Source organism: Acartia tonsa, chromosome 14 (assembly GCF_053477335.1).
Source record: "Acartia tonsa isolate MP-2025a chromosome 14, ASM5347733v1, whole genome shotgun sequence".
Taxonomy (NCBI): domain Eukaryota; kingdom Metazoa; phylum Arthropoda; class Copepoda; order Calanoida; family Acartiidae; genus Acartia; species Acartia tonsa.
In genome coordinates this window covers 27,100,907-27,122,668 of record NC_137273.1, presented here as the reverse complement: position 1 = coordinate 27,122,668, position 21,762 = coordinate 27,100,907, and the positions used below count along the sequence as shown (strand labels likewise).

Genomic DNA, 21,762 nt, shown 5'->3' with positions numbered 1-21,762 from the left:
TAAAATTGTCCGAAGTCGCTAGGTACATATATTACTACGAATCTCTGCTCTCGGAATGAAGAAAAAATCTTTACGCGTGGATTATTAGGAATCCTTGCCTCCGGAGTGAAAGAAAAAACTTTATTTGCTTACAAATTAAAACAAATATCTTGATTTTTTGCGATAATCTTTTAAAAATAATAATAAGAAATATTTTAAACATTATCATAATAATTTTACATGTTGTGTTCTTTACTTTAATGCATTATCTCATATGAGAATCTGAGAAATAACATTTTTTTTAGCAAACGTGAACCATGAAAAATACCTCGAAAAATAATTTTAAAAATCTATTTTTCTCAATCTAAAAAAAATCTGCAAAAATCATTTGGTAGTTAATACACACAACTTTTGCTTTTCGAAGTCATACTTAAAGAAACAAAATCTTTTAAAATCTGCTTTAAAAGTCTAAACAATTTAGTAGAATTTTTGTGCTTAAATATGAACAATAAAATTAGTTGAATAATGAATACTTATTCTTTACAGAACCCTTTTAGGTTCCCTTCACAAGCTTAATATATAACTTGCAATATTTTTTCTTTAAAGATCATTTTCACATAAATAGTTTATGTTGTAGATTAGATATGTGTGGTTTGAAATTTTTCAATGACTTTCTGGCGGCAACACCCGCCATATTCCACCCGCCATTTGCAGGCCTCTTACCCTGTGTCGGGCGGCAAGGTTGGCAGCAGCCAAGTCGATTCTTGATTCATGACAGCACCAGGGCAAGTAATAAAAGTGTGACTGTCATAAAATTTAGAATCATCTACCGGCTTTTGTCCGGCCGGAACCGAAACTCCCGTCGGCTCTTGTCCGGCCAGAACCGAATTTCTTATTGGCTCTTGCCCAGCTGGAACCGAAACTCCCGTCGGCTCTTGTCCAGCTGGAACCAAAACTCTGATCGGCTCTTGTCCAGCCGGAACCGAAACTCCCGTCGGCTCTTGTCCGGCTGGAACCGAATCATTCAGCGGCTCAATACCCGCCGTAACAATATTCTCAACGGCTACAGTATCGTTACCAATATCATCAGGAATAACTGCAGCACAACTAACATCATTATCAATATTAGCCACGGCAACACCCACCGTAGCCATGTTGTCAACGGCTGCGGCACTAGCAGAACCAAAAGGTTCATCAGCAGCGTTACAAGCAGAACCAACAGGTTCAATAATAGCAGCTACGGCAGACCCAACCGGCTCATTATCAACAGCTACGGCAGAACCAACCGGCCACGCACTCTCATCAACAGCTACGGCAGAACCAACCGGCTCATTATCAACAGCTACGGCAGTACCAACCGGTTCATTATCAACAGCTACGGCAGTACCAACCGGCTCATTATCAACAGCTACGGCAGTACCAACCGGCTCATTATCAACAGCTACGGCAGTACCAACCGGCTCATTATCAACAGCTACGTCAGTACCAACCGGTTCATTATCAACAGCTACGGCAGTACCAACCGGCTCATTATCAATAACTACGGCAGTACCAACCGGTTCATTATCAACAGCTACGGTAGTACCAACCGGTTCATTATCAACAGCTACGGCAGCTTTAAACGCAGATTTCTGCTGACCAGCTCCATAGTCAGCACTTGTACAGATAAAACCACTACCAAAAATGGTTCGCCACAACATAGACTGGCCCACTTTCTGGTAGGTTGATGGAAACACGTCAGGATGTGTATTTCCAATGATGATATCTAAGCCTCCACTAATATATGTAAATCTTTCTGGGGGCATCTTAAATATTTCGGCGGCGGTTTCCGGATGGACCGAGCGCATCTCGTTGCCACCTCCGAGGTTAGGCATAACAGCTGCCTCAAATTCTCTCAAATTACCATCCCTGTCCTTCAGATAGAACACCACATTGCGGCAGGATGATTCACTACCGTCAGCAACAGAAATGTTTGTATATCTGCCGGTAGATTTCAGCTTCAACTTGCTGGACAACTTCTCAGACACAAGTGATAGATTTGCACCAGAATCAAACCTGACGGCGGCATGGCAGGCGCCGCCGCCAGGTGCTACAACTGGCACTATTTGCAGCAGGAAGGTACATGTGCTAGGCGCAGAACTTGATTTGTAGACTGTATTCACACTAGCACTAGCCTCATGCAACATACGACTATGATAACTGTCGTAATAATTGGTGCCACAGACACCAAGCTTATCCGAGTTAGATGAACGACGTTCCATCTCTCTAAGCCTTCGGTACATATCACGTACTTCTTGGCGCAACTCCATGGAAATTTTAAGCACTCCCATGTCCATCCTCACCTTCTCAACGACATCGAGGTTCCTGGCGACAGTGCTCGACCTCACGTCGTCTGAATCATTGTCAAGCCAGTGCAGAATTTTCGTACACTGTTCCAACGATGCATAAACTTTATCTGCAACAGTTTTCTGTTCACTAGCTTCATCCAAATCACGCTTGAACTTGCGCATCTCACTAGTCTCCACGGCAGATTTTAGACTTTTTATTAGGTCAGATTGGTCCTTGACCTCACTATAAATGTCACGAATTGATTTTAAATTCACATTTTCACATGAACTAAAACTTTGGCAGGCTTTTAGATTTTCATAAAACACTTTTATCTGTTCGTCAAACACCTCTAGCCTTTCATTGCCAATAGCAATAGCTCGCTCAATTTTCTGCTTTTTAGTGAGCACCATATTGATTCACTAGGTAATTATTTCACAGAAAAATTGTCAATGTTTTTTGCATCAATACACTATATGCTATTGATTTATTGAAGAATGCTAACGCCTATTCTTCAGATTCTTTGAAGAATGCTAATGCCTATTCTTCAGAACCATTTGAAGTTGCTTGTGCAGCTCCTTCAACCATCAGGTTATTTGAAATTTGCTAATGCCTAAACTTCAACCTTCACTTCTTTGAAATTCGCTTGTGCAGCTCCTTCAAACTCCAATCATTTGAAATTGCTTGTGCAGCTCCTTCAACTTCAGTATTTTGAAATTCGCTTGTGCAGCTCCTTCAAACTCCATTCATTTGAAATTGCTTGTGCAGCTCTTTCTTTTTTGCATCAATAATCTAGATGCTATTGATCTCTTGATGAATGCTAACGCCTATTCATCAGATACTTTGAAATTGTCTCAACCATGACACTTTGGTTGAGCTTGACTTCCGAATTAGCGGGAAGTTCACGAGATCAGTTGGCGAACATACAAACCCCCAATACCAGGAACCATCAAGTTTCAACAGCAGGTTTGAATATAGATTTATTGATGAAATTATTTCAAAGACCTGAAATTACAATATCAATTAGTTCATAATTCCAGTTATTTATAACCACGTAATCTTATTTGCTTTTTTAAAATCATTTTTCTCTACGGTAAAAATCTTTGGGAACTTTTGGCTTTAAAGGAAAATTATTTGGTTTAATAAATCATTGTTAAATGCAACAATAAGGCACATAAAAAATTACTAAAACATATATTAATCATAATTAAGTTTCATGCTTAGCTGGCTAAAGCCTTTTTAAAACTACATATAATCGTCCTATACACCATTCTTCCTAATAAAATTAACAAATTCTACCTGAAGTTCCTATGGTTTCAAATCCCTGATATACTAGGGTCGTTCACACACTATGAGACCAATGATAGGCCCAATTTTGTTCTCCGAAATCTTCACACACTCATGTCTCATTCAAAAGTGAAAAACGTGGGTGCATATAAACAATCCATGCCGCGTCTATTACTAAAGGAAAGTCAAAAAGGACGACATTTGCGCTTAATTTTAGTTTAATGATAAGGAATTTAATTTCGAACTTGATAAACACAAAGCTTCCTCGAAAAGAGGTTAAGACAACAATGTTGCGTTGCGAATTACTGAAATTCAGTAGCGCAGCTACTCTACGGTCAGACGTGTCTAGGGATCTTAATGGATAAGATAATGGACGAAACATTGATGTACAATAAGAGATATAAGTTTTCCGGAATTGTAATGTAGGGAGTAGATTTGAAATCTGCATCAAATATTAAGGATTTTTTATAAAATTCGTTTTTTGTATAATTCTTTATCTAAAAGCGGAAATACAAATTAAGTTAATTAATTTTGGCATCTATGATTGGTGGATTTAAAAAATCTGCGCTCTGATTGGATGTCGTACATCATTCAACCAATTAGAGCGCAGGTAGTTTAAAATTCACCTATCCTATTGGTCAAAATTAATTAACTTAAAATGTATTTTCGCTTTTAGATAAAGAATTTTACAAAAAACGAATTTTATAAAAAATCCTTAAAATTTGATGCAGATTTCAAATCTACTCCCTACATTAAAATTCCGGAAAACTTATATCTCTTAATGTACAACCCATATGGCAACAAACAAAATTGGCCATTCTGTATGTTAAAATTCTAGATTAAAAATTTGGTCACTGATTATTTTAATACAAGGAAATTGGGGAAAAGTGTTTAATATGTAACATTTGGGACCATATTCTTTTAGATTAATGCACCTCCCTCGCTCGCTAAAACATTTATTGGTCGAATAGCACCCTTCTTTTGTAGGTTTTCATTCTTGTTAAAAAAATGTAAAATAAATAACAAAATCTTTTATTGCCTTTATCTTATTACATTGATTTTAAATAATGAAGCTACTTTATAAATAATGCAAGTCCGTACGTCCTACTAATGTAATTTAAGATCGTTGTTCAAAGTAATTTATTAGAAACATTTCCTTGTTGAAAAAAAGAAAAAACAGAAAAATATTTTTGTCAAGAAAAAACGGGTGTTTTTTTAAATATTTCATTTTTTGTGGACATAAATGCCCTTGTTGTCATATTATGACTTTAATAAGGTCACCATGTATGTTCATATATGATTTATTTAACCATAATTGCCATAAATCTTTTTTTGGGATCATGTTGGGTATACGAAATATATTTTTGTACATTATTTTTTCTCTCGATATCCTAAAAGGATGGTCGAACTTATCAATAGATACAATGTTTAAAAAGAGCGCTTCAAAGTACGCCAAAAGAACCAACCGATTTTTCGTACGTTTTATCTAGTCGAGCGCAATTGTTATGAATTATTGAATATGATTTTTTGCATGTTTGAAGTAAAATGCAAAGTATAAAAATTTATACGGCGCATTTTTTACCTGATCCACTTTTTTGCAGCTTGACAAAATCTATCAACTGTAGAAATTCGTGCAATTTATGCAAAAAAAATTACCAGGAAAAAATATTTTTGTTTTCCGGCAACAATGTGAAATTTATTTAGCAGTTAAACTTTTCTAAAACAGCTTTTTCATCTGTCGGTCTGTTATGCTAATAATTGTGCTAATTCTACACCCCTGTCCTGGACAAAATGTTTATTTAAAAAAACATGCGCGTTCAGTTTTTTTCATTTCCTGACAGATTTTTGTCCCCCGATTCCAAAAATATCTTTCCCGAAATCCTAGCTGTTCTATAAGATCTCTAAAACTGCAAATTACTTATATCACTGATTTTTCAATATTTTTTTAAATAACTAATACAAAATTTTGTTCAAAACATGTTTTAGTGAACAGTAAAAAGTGTTTAACACACCTTAGAATATACATTACTAGAATGCCAACAAGACCTAACAGAATCAATAAAAATATACCTGCCCTTTTAACAGTTATTAACTGTTAAACAGAGCCAATTTTTGATGAACTGTTGCAGCAGTGGTGGAGATTATCTTCGTCAAAAATATATATAACAGCGCATAGCAACGTAGTGCCCATTCTAAGACAAAAAGGACTCATATTAAGGGAACCTGAACATCGGACACTAAAATAAAACCAATGAAGACCTAACAGAATTTAAGCCAAAATTTGAACCTGCCAATGATGGTTTGTTACAAAGTGGTGGTTAGCTCACTATGCTGTGGTTGGGAGAAACTGAGTTCCCACACAGACTTTGCACTTGGTTGACAAATGCTGCCGGAATTTGTCAGATTATGATCACACAACCATCCCTGAGATGCTCTAAGGTTGTAAGGAGGGAGATTTGTAGGAAGTCCTACATATCAAGCAGCTTAAACCATGCTTTCCCTCGTCCATGCTCCTCATATGAGAGTGCCATTAATTAGTGTGGCTTGATATGGAACACCTGCCAAAACTCTAGGCCAGGGAGATGTAATAATAAAGTAGCTTTCATGAAAATTGCAGGTCAGCTTGTAATGTAGCATAGAATACAATCAGGTGTGCGCAAAGCTTACCAGTCTAAGATTGGCCAAAGGATTCTCACTTCCAGTCTCCATGTGCATCTGAGTCCTAACTTCAACAACAACTATTATCAACCATTAAATGTCAGAACTTTCAGTTTTTCCCAAAGCAACTTAAGTAACTGTTTTTTTGTGCTTTAACAATAAACACAAAGTTGTAGAACTTGCAAGGCCTAACATTGACATTATTTGCATCTACCTTAAACACACTTTTCTGGACATTTTGAGCAAAACTGAAAATTGTGAAGTCTTTCCTGTCTAAAATTGGAGAATATCATTGAAATGTTTGGTTTTATTTACTTTTGACTCAGATAATCTCTACTACCATTGCTAGCAATTGTCTGTGAAAATTTGTGTATGCTGGATGGTCAGGTTGATGGCCAGTCTAAAGGTATTGTTTTGATTTCATCACTCAATGTTTTTTGATTGGTAAAAATTTTGTTTCTTGATGCATATGTTGTTCTGGGGCCATCTTAAGGTTAACAGTAATGAGTTTGAGAGTTTCTGTGATCTTTGTAACTTTTTCCAGCTGTTCTCTGAGATGACAGGACTACATTTGTGTCTATTTGTCCAAGTTTCAATTATGTTCTCCATTGTTTTCAGGATGCAATAATATTGGTGTGGTCTGAACAAACTAACAAACCAATGATGGCAGAATTAGATAAAAATTTGAACCCACCAATCACTGTTTTGACTGTTATTCACGTTAAACTCACAATTTTCAGTTTTTCTCAGAAAAGTGTTTCCTAGATGGATGCCAATAATGTCTATTATTATTAGGCCTAGCAAATTCTACAACTTTGTATTTATTGGAAAAGCACAATAACATGAGTCCTTCTAGTCTAAAACGTTGCTATGCGCTGTTTTATATTTTTTAGACGCAGATAATCTCCGCCACTGCTGCAACAGTTCATCTTACAACTATTGTTAGGCTTGGCAAGTTCTACAACTTTGTTTTTCTTAGTCAAGTCTGAAAAACTGCTCCTTCAATGTCGTTTCTAGTTAAAACCCAAATTGGCTCTGTTTAACACTTTAATAACTGTCAAAAGGGCATGTATATTTTTATTGATTCTGTTAGGACTTGTTGGCATTCAAGGAATGTATATTCTAAGGTGTAATAGACACTTTTTACTGTTCACTAAAACATGTTTTGAACAAAATTTTGTATTAGTTATGTAAAAAATTGTTGAAAAATCAGTGACAAAAGTAATTTGCAGTTTTGGAGATCTTATAGAACAGCTAGGATTTCGGGAAAGATATTTTTGGAATCGGGGGACAAAAATTTATCAGGAAATGAAAAAAACTGAACGCGCATGTTTTTTTTAATAAACATTTTATCCAGGACAGGGGTGTCTAGTGATTGACTTGGAGGAAGGGACATTTGTCTGTAAATTGTACTAGAACCCAAAATGCTATAAATACATTTTGTCATTCCTTTGCCTGATTTTTTATAAACTTTTATCAAATCTTGATTAGTGGATACAAATTATTAATATCAAACTTTTCCAATAACAGTTGAAATTTTCCTAGTATGTAGCAAGATTACCTTTTTTCTGTTCCTAAAATCTTAATTTGTCTCTGTTTTTATGTTACTATTTTACATTTTACTAGTGGGTGCGCCCGAGCATCTAGTGCTCCGTATTTGAAAGGAAAGGTTTGGACAGAAAAATAGTATAAAACCATTTAAAGACTTAAATAAAATAAAAATAGCCTAAGACCACCCTGGGACATATGTAAAGCTCCCCTTATATGGATAGAATTATAGAACTAGTAGTTTATATAATCTTCAGCTTCAGACAGAAAAAACTTACTGCTTTATTTTACAGGATTAGAATAAATTAGCCTCTTACTTTGCTCTTGAATAATTTATTAATCTTGTTTTAAATATCATTATAAATAAATGGATAAAATTTTAAATCAGAAGATGAAATGAATGGCTTGATCAATTGGTCAATGATTTTCAGATAAATATGTTATTGGTTCTGGCCAATGTTTTAGATTTTATGAATATTATCAGAAAAATCTAATAATGATTTTGCAGGCAATTAATCTAATATTAAGCAATTTATCATTAGATACAAGATGCATACACTACTTAAACTGTAAATATGTTGTGAAAGTAAACGCTCTAGTTATAGAGTAGCTTTGCTACTAAAAAAGTACTATTGCAACTTATTTACAGACGTATCAATTAATTAATATTTGATACCTAATAATAAATTCGGTATGCATCCATTTCTGCACATGTATCATATAAACAAATCATCAGAAACGCATTTTGTTACAACAGCACAATCCTAACAAGTAAACAGTCACTTTTTCATTTTTTTTGTATGATATTTTGCGAACTTCTAAACACTATTTACGAATGTGATAATATGCGGAAGTTAATGCACACCAGTGGATACAAATATCAAACATTAACCTCAACTAGGATGGAGTAATGATTCGACAAAAAAAACTACAGAGCCCACCACCATATTCTATGCAATAAAAATAAAGGTCTATGTTATTATCGTGCGGTATGTGGGTGTAGAGAGGTGACAATAACCCCCCTAAAAATTTTAAATCGAATTACCTGCCTTCTCCCTTTGTCCATCCCCTTCTGGCTTCTCATCCCTCTTATGAATTGTTGTGCACGCCACTGGTCTACTTATGTCATTATGACATTAAAATAAAGTGGTCATCTCTTCAGTTCTAATTTTAGTTTGTAAAAAAGTAAAAACAATTTTTTGTTGGAGGTGAGGGGGGGGGGAGGATTTTTATTTTATTTTTCTCTTTTGACTTTGGAGATTAGTTGCATATTCTCTGGACCTATAAGGAGTTTTACTGTAAAAGAGAGCAATATAGGTGTTAGTGGTTAGTATGTTCGTGTGCTTTACACAGACAGACACATAGACGGATAAATAATAATCAGAAACATCGTCAGCGGGCCTACCATTTGTAGGGGTGATGTACCTTAAAAATAGACTGAAGCCACGAAAAGCCCTAAATATTGATTATTAACTATCTCGAGACACATACAAAGCTTCCCTAAAATTCAGAGCTCAATTGGTTTAGCCTTTATTTAGAGCATAAGCATATCTGATCCTGGATAAATTGAATACGAAACGTGGTGATATCAAATAAAATATCAAATATAAACAAATTTGAAATTAATCTCATTTAATATTTATTTATTAGAGTTATTGTATTTTAGACTGATCGACACAGATTAGGATTTGGAAAAGTAGAGTGTGCAGGGTTAGGAAGGGGATATTTTACATGCAATGCCTAAACCATGCGGGGTTACCTATTAACCAATATAATCTAACCTAACCTGATCTAACGTAATAAGCAAACTACTCTCCCATCACTCATTTTCATAATTTTCAAAATAAGGACGGGGCGGAATGCGCCCGACAAAACACTGTAAGGAAATTATCGATTAATTACTCGGCCATTGTCCTATCCCTGGTAATTTTGACCTTGAATGAAAAACGGAACTAATCAGAAATAATATATAAATAAACCTCGAACATTCTATAAACGATCAAAACAACAAAAATATTTAAGAATACTTAGTACACTTCGAAAAAAAATCTATTATGTCAATAATTTGATAATAAAATTGCAAAAAGATTCTAGATCAAGCTACCTTTCCAAAAAGAACTCAATGGGTTTAGGGGAGATATTATTGGACAAAAAAACATGGTAAGTTTAATAAGTTGCCAAGCAATTATATTTTGAGAAAAAAAAGATAAAATCAAATTCTCGTTAAAAGGCTCCTTTCTGTGTCGTTAGATTTATATGACTCGCCTTAAACAAAGGAACCTTTTTACTTGTCGTCTACGGTCAGTCAGTCAGCAGGTTGAACAAAAGCTCTTTATAGTGCCTATAAAAAATTACGTCATATATAATACAAATAATAGACCAATACACAGACTAAATTACCAATGACAGGGCAGTATGACGTCATTTTTTATAGCCACTCTAAAAAGCTTTGATTGGACACACTCTTATAATTTGACAGTTAAAGTGTATGAACACTCACAAGAGTGTGCCTTGATTTCCACATAAAATCAGTTTGTTTAAAATAGCATGGCATCAATATGTATCACCTATTAGATTATTAGAATCACCTTAATCTAAATAACATAAAAACAAAAATTTATTCTTATCATTTTAGTAAGATTTTTTGGTATGTGTGTGACGTGATCCAGTTAAGGGAAGTCCTAGGATAGTTTTATTTAGGCTATATTGTTTTTCTTAAAATTCAACATATTTTTCTGTCGCCTTCAAATACAGTCCCAGATGATACATATCCAGTACTAGTTTTAATGATAGTATAATATTTCATAACCCTAACTTTCAAATTGGCTACTAACAGCCTTATTTAATATTTAGATTGGAGGGGACATATTGTTGCCTAACCCTATCTTAGGATCTATGTGTAGCCTTCCTGGTAATTCATCCGTTCAGAGGTCTTAATGGACAAGCTACGGCCTTAATACTTTTGTAGTACGCTAAATTCTTACTTTGACGGTATAGCAATTTACTGTGTCAATATTTTTGCGGTACTAATGGTACACTAAAGATACGACACATGCGATTAGACAAATTAACCTTTGTTTAAAAGGACACTTGAAAAATTTTAAAAACAATGCTTAATTTAAATAATTAATTAACCAGGGAAAGTAATCAAATAAAAAGTCTTTTTAAGCAAAGCTACTATATTTTTTTGCATCACTGTACGTCGATCTTTCTGACGGTCAATTGAAAATTGTATAAATGTTTTAAAAATACTTTCTCTTATTACTTGGCTTAAAACAATTTAGCAGTATCTATACTTTTTCGCCAATAATTTAAATCTACGTAAAGGGTGATTTGTTTATTATAATGGGATGTGCATCAAACTACTGCCCATTGTTGTAGCTCTTTAGATCCATGGATGCGGGGCATAAAAATATAAGGGTAAATGTATAAAAACCCTTAGGGAATTTAAAAGGGAAAGGCTTGACTTTTCGATTTCAAGGGGGTTGTTGGCACCCACCTACACCCTCATACCACTGTCTTGAAACAAAGGTCATGCAATCAAATAGTTGGCTTATTGTAATAATGGTAATGAATATAGCCAGTATTAATAGGGTTATGTCTTGACAGAAAAAAAAAACATAAATAGACAAATAAAATTTGATTATATGATACATCCGTAAATCTGAATTGTAAATAAAACACAGACAATAGTTGCCCTTAATTTAAATAAAACAATTATGCACAATGTTATCAAACAAAATATGGAACATGGAAATGTAATAAAAGAAACAAAATTTAAGATTAGATAATAACAATTATTTCCTTATTTTCAGTGTAAGTTGCACTATTACCCAAAGTTTCATTACCGCGGTATTTTATTCATAGGCTCAAAAACTTTGAGTACTTTTATTTAATTCTAATAATTTTTTTTTTATTGGTATCTTAACTTTTAAATCTATAATTTTAGTCTATATTACAGAAGAGATAAGCTGAAAATGGATTGCCTATTTCTTCAATAATTTCCAAATGTGTACAGTAGATAACCCAATTATTGCAAACGCTACTCCGACCAAAAGGAAAGGCGATATAATGTATAAACGTTTTATACATTATGCATTCAAAATTTTAATTTTTCAAATTTAGATTTTTTGTTGAAGTTTGAAGCTTTTTTAGCTAGTAGCAAATATTGAGATAGGACTCGGATGCAAAGTACACTTTCGGAAACTAAATTTCAGTTCATCACAGAAGAAGTAATTGTGTGTATCTTTTTTTACGGATGTATATAAATTTATCATTCACTGGCTTATCCCTTAAGATCACTGAGAATACCCTAGTTACAAAGAAAGGGCTATGCTAAAGAAATTAATAGTACAGGACTTTTGTTATTTTAATTATTTTTATTTTTATAAATACTTGTCACATTCCAAAAATCAAAATTCATAATTAACTTTTTGACATTTAAAATAAAATGTAAAATTATGTATCATTTTATATAATAATGTTAATATTATTTCATAATATCCTTGTTTAATTTTTAAAAGCGAAGCTTTTCTATAATTAGGGTCGGTCCGTCCGTCCGACCGTCCGTCCGTACGTCCGTCCGTCCGTCCGTCCGAGATAGATAGCTTTTATTCGTTAATTTAGGCATGTTAGAATTGTCCTATCGATTTCAAACTTTGCATGATGATTCCTGTAGTAGTTGGGTACGATTTAGAAAGCGTAGCAACTCTATAATCATTACCAGAATGTCCGTACGTCCATTTTAAACATGTTGATTTTTCTACTTTTTTAACAACAAATTTTCAAGTGTTTTAATTATCCGTTTGATCTGATTTTTGATATATTGATTCCTGGGACAACAAAGAACAATATTATAAGCGAAGCAACTCTATAATCAAGTCCAAAAATGTAAGTATGTCCATAAACATTATCCAGTTTTTAAGCAGTTTTTCAACAAATTTACCTACAATTTTGATTCGACATTTATACATTTATGTTCCGATTTTTCAGTTCAGATACTATACAAGTGTTAATGTCCGTTTGTCCTACCGTTTCAGTTCTTCACTTTTATGGATGTTGTCATCCTTGTTATAATAATAACTATATGGATTTTTATTTACAAAAAAAGATAATAAAAATTCTTAAATCAGAGTCTTAATGAAAAACATTTTCAGCATGGCTTCGAAACTGATTAATATCCGCTGGATTAGAAACAGTTCTCAGCAATACTGAAAAATCATGTACAGCATCGAATTACAAACAATTTTCCACGAATATAAGAATAATATTGATAAAATTAAAATCAGTATTAATCTTATAATTTTTCTTTTTAATATCCACGTAAAGCTGTCTATAATACGATGCTATAAATAAATATTACCAAACCTTTAGTAATAGAGTTGCTTTCCTTATGAGAAATAATTAGGATTAAGGTAGTTTTAACTAGTTTAATTATGATGCTTTGATAATAAATTTATCCTTTCAAATTTGCTCAGAAATTTGGGAAACCTTTACAAATTACCAAAATTTTCAAGTTTTGAGATAGCAGCTTATATGTTGATTTTCAAATTTAAAACAAGGATGGCAACAACCATAATAGCAAAGCTTAACATATCCGACAGTCTAACAAACGATCTTTAAAACTTAAAGTGTTTTTTTACTTTATTATCTAGAAGTTTAAACTAAATTTAATGTAAATATGTTGCAAAATTGTCTAAATACAAAATGCTTTTACAAGACTTAATTACTTTTTCTTGGACTGTAGTGTAGAGACGCTTCCTTAAAACATGAATGATACATGAGAAGCCAACAAAATTATTATTTAAAGATCAAGAAGTTGTTGTCAGAATAGCTAGTAAATCAACTTACTTAAAATGGTCTTTCTGTACTTAATGCCCCTAGAATCACCATGCATCAAATATAAAAGGTTGCGGCTTGTTTGGCAGGTTAGAATGGGGAGCGATTGTAACGTGTACCTAGTTTTTGGCTGCTATGGCTGCGGCCGCGGCTGCAAATTTTTAAAAATTGCTTAGCTACATTATTTAAGCAAAATAGGCAATTTGTGCAAATAGTTTTATCTTAAAGATTAGTATTAATCAGGGATACAAAGATAGAATAACGACAACAGATTTTCCATTCTTCACGCTTAAAATGTAACTTTTCATTTTACATTTTTGCTATTCTTTTGTGTTATTCATATTGAAAAAACACCCCAAAATTTTGAAAGCCTAAATCCCTCAAGTGAAACATATAAAAATTTTCCGCTTTCTGCAGAAAAAAATCTACAACACAAAAAAATAAAGAATAGTTTTGTCCATAAGTTGCGAAGCTACAAGAATACATAGTATTGATTGGCTAAAAAAAGAAAAGTTCAAAGGCAAGAAATAAGGACAATATATCAATTATGATTAATAAAAATACCCCTATTCGTAAACTATCACTATTTGATAATAAAGTATCCAAAGTTTTGAAGCCAACCATTACGAAAGAGTGTAAATAAGACTAGGTACCAGTAATAAATGCCCTCTTCCCTCAGCTCTGGTAGTTAGTCAGAGAAAAAAAAGAAGTTTAAACTTTGATGAGTATCTAAATTACACGTAGTACAAAATTTACATACAGATATGCCCTAATTAAAGAGAATCCTGGCTACTTTCATAAATTATCAATGTAACTTTTTCCTCGCTATGATCGGGCAATCATAACGAAGTTAGTGGTGTATTTATATGAAAAACAAGGTTGACAACAACCACATGAAGCAGAGGGGGAGGGGACATTGGACTATAAATTACATTTGTATCCAAAGTTTTATTATCACGCTATCTTATTCGATGAGTCCTCAACGGGTAAATTTGTTATAATAATTGAGTATGTACTGTACGTAAATACATTGAATAATCATGCATCTTATCACTTAAGATCCCTAATAAGTTGCAAAAAAAGTTCAACAAAGAAAGAGGGAGTAAAAGAAAAAGAAAGAAGGATATGATGATACTACAATATTGGGGTATAGTCCTTTTCGTGGCAACCCCCCTTAAGGGGCGTTTCTCTGTATTTTCACAGTAGCTTTTCTCCAATTTTTAGACCCTTCTTGGGAGTCTAACCCTGCGGTACCAATTGCCTAGCCCTGCGGGGTAATCACCTAACCCAATGTAATTTAACCAAACCTAAAATAACCTATAAAAAAGCCATTTTGAAAACATAAAGAATCGCCCTTTAAGGGGCGTTGCCACGAAAGGGACTATACCCCAATATTATCTTCTGCTGCTTTAATATCAAACTGACTGGCCAAGTAAGTTGTATAATTGATATTCTTTGGACATGGGTATCTTTTCAAAAAAAAAAGTCGCTGTCTAAATTAAATACCTGCTGAGAAAATCAACATTTCCCACATTTCTTTGCCAACTGACTGACGGACAGACAATTTAATGCCTTTCTAGTATGATCTTAATTATGATATTAATAGACAGCAATAATAAATACCTATTAATTTTGTACCATTCCTTGTGAACAAAATTATTATCAAAATTATTTTAGTTTTCATTTTAAAGTAATTTAGATTATTTTTTTTATTTATTTTGACGTTTCATGAATAATATGTCATTTTTCATGCAGGAAAACCTCGTCAAAAAATATCAAAATTTGATTTTTGACCTTTTTTTCTTGTTCATTATCAAATTATAAAATATTTACATTTCACTGGTTTACATCAAATTCGATGTAAAACTGTTGTTAGTAGCGAAGCTACTCTGTAATTCACTTTATTTTTACGTCCACAATGCTATGGGAAAATGTAATTTACTCAGCTGATATTAAAGCTAAAAAACAGATATTCTTGTCAGCATTCCCATCATTAGGACCCATATTTAATTATATAACACCCATGGCAGTCCGACTGCTATAAAACAGTTTTTTGTTGTTTTTTTAAAGTCTCTTACTACATAACTTAAGAATAAACGTGTTTGTCATAATTTGAGATATATGTTAATTTATCCTCCATTGTCTTATCCCTAAATATCCCTGCCCTGTAATTGACATTAAGATATAAGGAAATGCAATGATATGTTATTGTCCGCCCATCCCATATTGCATTTAGGGATTAATGAATATCCAAATAGGCAAAAAAAACTGTTGGATGCCAGGGGTGTGAGGGGTTATAATTTAGATAACAAAAAGTGTGTCATATTATCATCAGAGGTTTTTTTTGTAAAAAGTTGTGAGACATAAATGTATGAATGGTTGAAATACTTTTTTGTAGGGGGATGTCGACCCAGAACTTTTAAAATACTTCACTGATTTTTGTCTGGATCTACACACTTCTGTAGCATAAAACTTTATTTTATGTTAAAAAATCGTTTTTATTTCCATTGGATAAAAATCTGCCAATAGTGTCTATAAAACCGGCTTTAATTTTCGTTTCTCTTGTCGTTGCTGCGCTACTAATATTAAAAATCCCTTTAGCCTTGTTAGCATTTTTATAGTTTGCAACCCGTTGTTTTACATATGATGTTAAGCATCTACGCTGATTCGGATAAGGATTTTTAAAAATAATTTGGTTACATTTATTTCTCACTATACATAGATCTTAGAAATAACAAAACGCATAGTAAAGTTAATTGTAAGGAGGACTTTAGAATAGACTAATCGCTGCGCTTTCAGCATCCAGGGGCTATAGGAGGGGTTAGAAAAATTTAAAGAAATATATTAGCACAATCGTTAAGCTTTCTTTAAAAAAACTATATCGGTTTAGGGGTTAGTGAGATCTTAATGGACATACAATTTTTAAAAGAAATAATCCAAATCCGTGCAAAGGGCAAGTTTAAAGTTCAAGCATACAAGGTAACTTAATTAATGCAAACTAAACCAGAACAGGGTGATTAATAAATAAAAACCATAGAAAATTTAGGAAGAGTGCCAATTTTTTTGTAGGTTTAGATTTCTTAGTAAAACCCCCATTAACACCGTCCCCCGGGCACCCTCCCCCCCTCCCCCCCCCCTTAGATGTTCTCGGACCCTACCACCTAATAAAAGTAAAACTCTTCACTCTACATACAAACAACTAACGTGTAAAGGAAAAATTGGTCCCCATATAAAGAGATCTTTAAGTATAGACATGAGTTGCATATTCTTATCATAAATTCCTAATTATCTATTCCAAATTTATAAAACTGGGACACCCTGTGAAAAAAAGATGAAAATGTAAAGAAATAAAGAAGAGAGGATGTATAACACGCAATTCATGTGTCATAAGGATATGCACATGTCAGGATAGATAGATAGATAGGACATAGATAGTTTATTAGATAGAAAGATAGATTCGAAGGATTAAAAACTTTGGTTACTTTTGACAATTTTTCATTGGTTGGTTTAAACTAGCAGTGTCCAACTTTTAACCAATAACTTTTATCTAGTGGGATTGTAAATTTAAATCATTATTATTGGAAATGTACATCATTTTATTGTCATTTGTCTTATCTCTTAAGAAAGAAAAAATATTGGTTAACATGTGTGGTGCAACATCTTTTGATTCTACCCTTCATTGGGTTAAACCTTTAGAGGCAAAGGACGAAGCCAACAATTTGGTATACAGTAGAGAGGATAGATATTATTGCTGTGAGTATAAGAGAAGGATATGCAAATGTAAAGAAAAATAATTTCCTGTGTTACAAAATGTTAACATTGCAACCAACAAAGTTAAAGAATAGGAGGGAGGGCATAGCTGTACTCCAATACAGTATTGACCCACAATGCAATTGCATCTGATCTAAGATTAAAGTAAAAGGATAGAGGGGGCAGAGGTTAAATAAATGTTTGTTCATGGGTTGGGGACCCTGTGCAGACTCAATTGGGCTTTTGAATATCAGCCAATATCGTCAGAAATATTAACACAGAAAAGTTGCTTCAAAAGAGCAGAAAGCAATTTGCTAGCAGACAAAAAAGGTCCCTCCAAAGAGAGGTACACGTAGATATGTTTTTCAGCTTTTCGATAATTGGCAGGGAGAGAAGGGACATTGGACTATAAATTACAGTGGTACCCAAAGTTTTAAACCCGCTTTTTCTTATTCGTTGGCTAAAAAACTTTGGGTGCTTTCATTGAATTTTGATTGGTTGGTTCCAACAAGTAGAATCAAAACTTTTTATTAAATGATTTTATTCTACAAAAGGGTTCATTTTGTTTGTTATCATTAGGGATGTAAATCAATTTTATCCTTTAATATCCTGATAATTATGGATGTTGTCATTCTTGTTTAAAGAATAATAGACAGAAAACGTATAAATTGTAAAAAGAATCATTGATTTTGTTTCATATAAATCCTGTAGTATAGAGTTTGATGGACTGTAAAAATTACTAAAGTGTGACTTTTCACATTTAAAAAAAATCTTTCAAATGTTATATAACCTTTTTTATGAAAATTTTGATACTGTTTTTCCGAAAATAAGAGATTTAAAATATATTTTTTCTACTAGATGAAATACGTTCATCTCAATAATAGATGAAATAAAAATATCTTGATTATTTAAGTTAAAAAATGTAATTAAATGAGCTTTCTTAAAGATGTCAGTAGGTTGATGATGTTTTTTGTTGTTGTTTTGTCGTCCATTAATTAGGAAGTAATTTTTCTAATTAAGTTTGTAGTTATATTTCTTATAAAAACAAGCAAGATTCCGTTCAATATCAGCGAAGAGACGGGAAGGGACAATAGGGAAATGAAAGGTGAGGGAAAGAGGTTAGATGAAGGGAAGGGGAAGATAACAAATGATGGTCATAACCCCTTCATTACAGAATAAAAAAACAGACAGACAAAATAAAAGTCAGAAAGACAGACAAACTAAACAAGAGTCAGAAAGACAGACAGACAAAACAAAAATCAGAAAGACAGACAGACTAAACAACAGACAGACAAAACAAAAGTCAGAAAGACAGACAGACTAAACAACAGACAGACAAAACAAAAGACAGACAGACAGACAGACTAAACAACAGACAGACAAAACAAAAGTCAGAAAGACAGACAGACTAAACAACAGACAGACAAAACAAAAGACAGACAGACAGACAGACTAAACAACAGACAGACAAAACAAAAGTCAGAAGGACAGACAGACTAAACAACAGACAGACAAAACAAAAGTCAGAAAGACAGACAGACAAAACAAAAGTCAGAAAGACAGACAGACAAAACAAAAGTCAGAAAGACAGACAGACTAAACAACAGACAGACAAAACAAAAGACAGACAGACAGACAAAACAAAAGTCAGAAAGACAGACAGACTAAACAACAGACAGACAAAACAAAAGTCAGAAAGACAGACAGTCTAAACAACAGACAGACAAAACAAAAGTCAGAAAGACAGACAGACAAAACAAAAGTCAGAAAGACAGACAGACTAAACAACAGATAGACAAAACAAAAGTCAGAAAGACAGACAGACTAAACAACAGACAGGCCAAACAAAAGTTTGAAAGACAGACAGTCTAAAAAACAGACAGACAAAACAAAAGTCAGAAAGACAGACAGTCTAAACAACAGACAGGCGCAAACATCCTATACAATATCTTTGCTTCTAATAATTATCCATCCTTTTGCATGTCTAATTTCAAGTTCCCTTTCTCTGTCAATCTTATGTTCTGTTCAATTGCGTACACAGGTTTTTTTTGCCACTGGCACCCTCAATACCCAAAATTGGAAAACAACTTTCAAATTTTACATACTTTAAATAAACGAAAAATTGGTATTAATTCGTTGTAGGGTTTTACACCCCATTTCGTCAAACCACTAGATTTGTTGTATGGAACATTGTCGACTTAAAACATTGCAATTTGATGTCAATCAACCGTTATTGACAGGGTTCAAGCAATTATAATATTTCCTTGAAAGATTTACCATCTTAATGAGGTCTAGAATCTATGTGATTATTTACTAATGGCTGAGCTTCGATTTCAAGTAATCATCTAGAGAAGCCAGAGTATCAATAGCTTGTCATGGATATTAGGTTAAGTAACATCCAAATAGACAAACAACCCTTTGATTGCACAACCTTTGTCTGGAAGTCCAAACTGTGAATGGTGATGAGTTGCCTCTGTTGAGCCGAAGAATTCCCCCTAATCTCACTAATAACATCACTTACCAGACTTAACACCATTAGGTTTCAGTTTTAACGAACATCCAAATTACAGCAAGACATCTTATTACTTAAGAATAAAGGATTACTATTTGTTTAATAATACTTATTTGTTTATTCTTTTGAATATTACGTTTATATGAAATATTCCAGGGAGGGAGGGTACATTGGACTGTAATTTACACTGGTACCCAAATTATTTGGATCTAAAACTTTGGGTACTTCTATTAATTTTGATTGGTTGTTTGCAAACTAGTAGTGTCCAAACTTTCCAACACATGATTTTTATCAACAAAAGGGGTCATTTTGATTATCATCATTGTCCTGGAAATATCCTTGTTTTGAGGGGTAGGATGTTCGTATGTACGTCTGTCTACAAAGCACATTAAAAGATGATATAAAATAAAGATTGAGAAGATTGAAATCGATCAATACTTTTTATTAGATAGAACAGATTCAAACCTTTTTTCACAACAATAATACAATTATACTCTGGATTAAAATTTAATCATTTGGCCAAAATAAAATTTGTTGTTCAAACTACTAAACTTAAGTCTGTAAGTACGTTCGTCTGTACATCTTTTCTTATTCACTGTGTTAGTGTATTCCATATGTGGGTATCCGCGGAAAACAATTCTTGTGATATTTATCAATTTTCATGGAATTACACAAATATCACATTCTAATCCATGGTGCGTTCTGGTTTGAAATATCATTCGAATCGTTGAAGCGAGGGAAAAAAAACCTCTCGGGATGTTGAAACATAGCTACCAAGTTTTGTTAATAAATCACGCAAAATGGCACTGTCTGATTCAATTTGAAGAAATTGGACTTTTTTTTTAAAAAATCCGGTAAAGAAAAGTAAGATTATCTTTACCGTCTTTTCCTTACAACGTAATCAGCGGTTTTAAGGGATAAGACAATGGACGGTACTTCCCCAATTATGATTGACATAATTATCACTTCTGCAGATTATGATTATTAGTGGCATTGTTTCTATAAAAAATCAAGACTTAATAAAAGTCCCCAAAGTTTCTAATCAAACTTTGGACAATTATAATTTACCGTCAAAATTCCCTTTCCTTCCTAAATATATAATAAAATTTTGCTATTATTAAAATTATATGAAAAGTGTGGATACTTTAGGACGGATAGAAACAATAATTATGGTTCAAATTTGTCATTTTTGGCATCTATTATATCTTTCCATTGTTAGATATAAACTTTACTCTTAAACTTTATTTTAAAAATAAAGACTAACTTCTAAAAAATATATAAAAAACAAAGCTTCTTAAAAATGAAAAGTGTATGTACTTTCCAAAATAATAACGAAAACTTATTGAGTAATTTCCCTCTAATTATCTAAAACACAAAAACATTTAATTTCATAAGTGCTATGACGACGTTCGTTATAGAAAGATTAACGTAAAAAAGTTGGGAGGAAGGGGATATTTGATATTAAATTATACTGGTACCCAAAGCTTTATGATTATAATCTGGTTTCTCGACTTAAAATGAAAGCTTTATTAAATCCTGATTAGGTTTAACAAACAGTGTCCAATTTTTAAATCATGTGTTTTTGGCATAAATATAAATTTATAGACCAATGTCTTATCCCTTAAGATCCCTAAAAAGTAATCATAAGATACTAAAAAGTCATTATAACTATAATTTTTTTACCTGGGTGAACGGAGACATTGTACTTTAAACAGTACCCAATTTTAATTGGTCCTTAAATAGAAGTGTCTAAACTTTTATAACTTTAATCTGTAGAGCATGTTTTTTTTGTTTATCATTAATAAAGATGCATACCAATTTATTGTCCATTGTCCCTTGAGATCCCACGTTTTACCAAAATAAAC

At 32.9% G+C, this 21,762-nt stretch overlaps 1 protein-coding gene across 1 annotated transcript in view; it reads left to right on the top strand.

Moving 5' to 3' along the window:
- LOC145306053 (bicaudal D-related protein homolog) overlaps nt 1-21,762 on the top strand; it is an 80,319-nt gene that overhangs the window by 32,865 nt on the left and 25,692 nt on the right. The window lies entirely within an intron of this gene.